Here is a 4,914-nt window from a genome sequence, read left to right as displayed (position 1 = left end):
GCACCTAATTATGTGATTCGCCATCAAAAAAACAAAACAAAACAAAAAAAATTGCAATCCAATTGCCAAAAAAACATTGGTGTTGTATCTTTTACCATGCATATGTGAAATTTGTAGGTTATTACGTAGCATAAACTTTGAAACTATATATTTCAACAATGCTGTGGTTAACATGTGGTTAAACAACCATGTTTGGTAGCTAATAAGCTACTGGGAATGCAGGTAAGACTTGCTAAAACTAATTTCATTGTCCTAGAATAGTGGTCTGCAGCAGTCTGCTGCTTGGCAGCCATTTTGCCTAGGTTACATGCCGTCCACCATCCCCTCCACCTTATCTGGCAGGGGAGATACCATGATCAAGAGGGTGGGTGGCTAGGCTCAGTCATTGCACTCTGATTGAGCTGACTTCTGTCAATTCCCCAAATGTAGGAATCTCGACTGCATAATTTCTGGTAGTGGGGGACTGTGTTCGCCCTCTCCTCTTGTTCTTTTTTTTGGGCGGCATTAGCTCAGTCTATAGGGATGCGTTGGGTTGCGAACAGGAGGGTCATCGGTCCAAGCCCCCATCTGGACCATATATGAAGTGTGGGCTGGTAGCTGGAGAGGTGCCAGTTCGCCTCCTGGGCACTGCTGAGGTACTCTTGAGGAAGGCACCGAATCCCCAACTGCTTGGGGTACCTGTCAGTGGGCAGCCCCCTCACTCTGACATCTCTCCATTTAATGTATATATAGGTCCTGTCTGTGCATGTGTGTGTATTTGGGGCCTGTGTGTATATGACAGAGTGAAAAATTTAAATTTCCTCGTGGGGATTAATAAAGTATGTCGTCTTCTTCTTATTCTTCTTCTTTATCTTCTTCCAATGAAAAAGTCAGCTCATGTACCATGTCTGTTTAGAATCAATGATATGATATGTATGAAACGTGCAAAACATGTTCCTGATTTGCAGAAATGTAGAATGCCAACATTTTCTTTTGGTAACTGGGCTGAAAAATGGCCAGTCAATATTTAACCTATAGTTGCAGCCCTATAATTAAGACCCTATAACCAGTAGTGGACAAAGTACACAACTCTATTACTTGAATGGAAGTATAGATACTCTTGGTTCTGCAAAAAAGAAAAAAGAAAATTCAAAGTACCTTTATTTTTTTTTTAACTCAGCACATTGTTGTACACACACACACACACACACACACACACACACACACACACACGCAGTGTACAACAACTTCCAAGGCAAATCTACAAACAGTCATTTTACCTGACCTACTGTAGCACAAAAATTGCAACAACTACAAGCACAGACAACTTTGTTTAAAATATTCATCTGGAATTAAGCAAACGTTTTACGGACCTCGACATGCTTTGTCAGGTTGGATGGCCAACTCTTGTAGGCCATGATGTAGTTAGTGTGTCGTACACAGAGCGAACATTCAAAACAATATAAATCATTCTTCATCTCAAAAACTTCAGACATGGACTTGAGGTATGGCCATGGAGGATCTGGTGGGGAACCTTCATCTCCATGTGCTGCCCAGAGTTGGGTATAACGCGTTACTTTGTAACGCGTTAGAGTACTTAGGTTACTCGTTACTGCAAAAAGTAATCAAACGCGTTAGTTTGCTGTTTGAGTAATCAAATACTTGAGTACATTTTCAAACAAGACATCAGTTACTTCCGTTACTTTTAGAAAGCTGGTCCTTCAGCTCCGAAACAGCAACGGCTGTCGTTTGGTTCTAATAACGGAGATAACGTTAAACCTATCAGTCTGAAAGAAGCCACGGAGCTTGTGTCTCGCTATGTGGTCGGAGAAATGCTGCCGTTGTCTACAGTGGAGTCTAAAACATTCCGCAGGATCCTTCAGTAAAATACCCACGACTCAATAGGTGGAGGAGGACTCGCTGACAGACAGGTCAGACTCAGGACTTGCATTATGCCTGGTACACACTACACGACTTTTCTGCGTGTTCTGAAAGTCACTATGTCACATTGTCATAAAATCGTGCCGTGACTGACGACAGACATGACACACTACACGCTGGTACTCACCAATTATCCCCGATCGTCTTTCACGACATGTGTGATGTCATCGGGTTATTCTTGTCCTATTTTTATCACTTTTACTATTATTTGAGTCACTGTGTCTGTTCACATGCCAACCGAAATGTTGTTGTAGTCACCTAAAAGCGCCAGCAGATGGCAGGAGCTTCATTTGAAGCACCATACGCAAACATTCAAGCTTTTCAACATTCATGTGGTTTTTTTTGTTGTTGTTTTGTTACTATTTATTGTTATTCTCTATTGTATTTTGTGGATTGCTTATTTGAACTGTAATTGTCATTGTTATTTCTATTGTTCTGCTGCTGGCAGCACCACAAATTGCCCCTCAGGGACAATAAAGATATCTTGAACTTGAACTTAAGCTACTGCATCCTCCACAACCAAGTTCCTACAAAAGTTTCACAATAAAAGCCTATTTAGAAAATGGAGGGATTCTCTAGCCGAGTTTATAAGGGGCTTTTAATTTGAAACAAATTCAGGAAGTGTTGAGTTTGAAATGACGGCGCAATGTATTAACTTTATGAAGCCAACGGGAGCGGATAAAAAGTAAGACTATAAAAACACAGAGGGATTAATAAATAACGGACCGTCTATAATGTAGTCTGTTTCAAATGAAGCTGGGAGTCTCTGCAGTTGTGGTGAGTAAAAGCCCCGCCGCTATTTGTTAATGTTATTACTTTATGTCCGTCTCCATTATGAAGAAATAACATTGTTTGCTAGCTTGATGCTAATGGCAGTACTCAGCGAGTTGACAAAGTGCCTCTGCTGTTTCACACCATCATTTCCCCCTTTTACTCTGTGTGGTAACATCCCTAGAGGAAATATTAAAAACGCTGGGGTGTTGTTGTCATACAGTTGTCTACGGCAGCAGATCGTTCTGTGTTTCTACTGGTCAAAGTGACGGCTGTGATGGGAGAATTGGATCTCAGTGAAGGGCAAGTGGTCCATAACTTTAATTTTGGAGACAAAAAATATAGGCTAAGTGCCCTGTGGTCCATTGCCCAATAGGAAATGTAGAATACTCAAAAGTACTTTAAAAGTGCTTGAGTTACTTTTCTCAGGGAGTAATTTTGTAAAGTAACTGGTTACTTTTCAAAAAAGTAACCAGTAAAGTACTTCGATTACTTTTAAAGTAACCCTTACCCAACTCTGGTGCTGCTGTAGCCATAGCAACACTGAGTAACCAGATACATCCACCTACTGATGACCTCTCCTCTCTACCTATCTCTATCAATGAGCTACCCAATCTTAGAGGTAGGCACAAGGGTGAAGGACAGGAACAACATTTCCACAAATAAACCACACACAAAACTGCATGATCAGTTATGGACTTTTGCATTTTAGAATAAAAATATAAATATATATCTACTGACTTCAAAGCAAATGTAACAAGCAGTGATGGGGAAGTTACTCTCAAAATGTAATATATTACATATTACTCTTTACTTTCATTTGAAAGTAATACGTTACTTTACAATATTACTCAGTGCATGGTAATAAGGTACTTATTACATTACATTTGCGTTACTTTCACCGAAATGACCTCAGAGGAACCAATTTTGATTTTAAATGGATGGGGGCCATTTTGTTTCACAGCAGGTAATCAAAGCACAGCAGCTCCAGTTTATTACAATTCATTTCAAATCCAGTGCTGCACAGGTCTGACCTATTCATGCATTCACATACAGTGGTTACCACTTTGTATTAAAATCCCCCACTTATATTAATAATAGTGTGATGGTATAGAACCAATAAATAGCCTAAACCGTTTTAAATAAACGGATAGCCCTGGACAAAAAGAGGGTAAAGCAGAGGATCAAAGTCTGATAATTCTAAGATATGGATAAATATTTGTGGGCCTATGATATGAAACACAATAAACAGCCGGTCAGCTACAGCAGCACTGGGATAGGAGTTGTCCATAAGAAAAGGAGGGTGTGCCTCTGCAGTTGTAGGGGATATGAATGGAAACACATTCCACATATACTAACATCACCAAGGCCAGATGTGCTGATCATCAGGATGAGGAAAAACACAAACTGGAAGTCAGCTCCTTATCCCTGCTATTGTCAAGCAGCCTTAGGACGCAAAAGCAAAAGGGGATATGTTGTAGACATTGCTGATATAAAAATGGAAACACACTGAACATGAAAACGCACAGTCTCAGATGTGCAGATCACCAGCACCCTTCTATAACGTAGCATATAATGATATAACAACACACAACAACCTTCTGGGGGATATTTTTTCTGGTGGTGCGCTGGCGGAAGTGGAACGGTGTGGAAAAATGAAAAATAAAAACAGTTTATTTCTGGTGGTAACTTGTTATGTGACATTGTAAATGTAATAACATTACCCAAAATTGTGTTGGTAACACATTCTATTACTTTGTTCCTGCTAAAATGGAATATATTACTGTAACTATTACGCCCAACACTGGTAACAAGTAACAAGAGCCTTCATAGAAATGTAGTGGAGTCAAAGTTCAATATTTGTCTGTCATATGTAGTGGAGTCAAAGTAATAAGTTCCAAAAAATATATATGTACATATACTCAAGTGAAGTACAGATACTCAAAAACTGTACTTAAATGTCAAGTACTTAAGTAAATGTACTTCATCGCTCTCCACCACTGGCTGCTTTATTCTGAAAGCACAGGGTGTGTGTTAGTTCCATGTACTGTAAAAATGTATTACATGAAAAACATTAAGACTACAAGGTCATATAATTAAACCATTTGATACATTATGCAACCCCCTTATTCGCCCAATCAGTATCATCTCCTACAAGCAGCAATAATGTTGTAATGTAATGTAAAGAAATATTTTTTTGCCAAGTATTGTCAAATGTTCATG

General features: G+C 39.4%; 1 non-coding gene across 1 annotated transcript; it reads left to right on the top strand.

Annotated features, from left to right (window-relative positions):
• The first annotated feature begins 327 nt into the window (after window positions 1–327).
• LOC126398168 (U1 spliceosomal RNA) lies at window positions 328–484 on the top strand. Its single transcript, XR_007570741.1, has one exon. It is a non-coding gene; the product is annotated as a U1 spliceosomal RNA (small nuclear RNA).
• Window positions 485–4,914: the final 4,430 nt, after the last annotated feature.

This window comes from Epinephelus moara, chromosome 11 (genome assembly GCF_006386435.1).
Source record: "Epinephelus moara isolate mb chromosome 11, YSFRI_EMoa_1.0, whole genome shotgun sequence".
In the NCBI taxonomy this organism is placed as follows: Eukaryota; Metazoa; Chordata; class Actinopteri; order Perciformes; family Serranidae; genus Epinephelus; species Epinephelus moara.
Note: the sequence above shows the minus strand (reverse complement) of the source record. Positions and strands in the feature narration are given on the sequence as shown.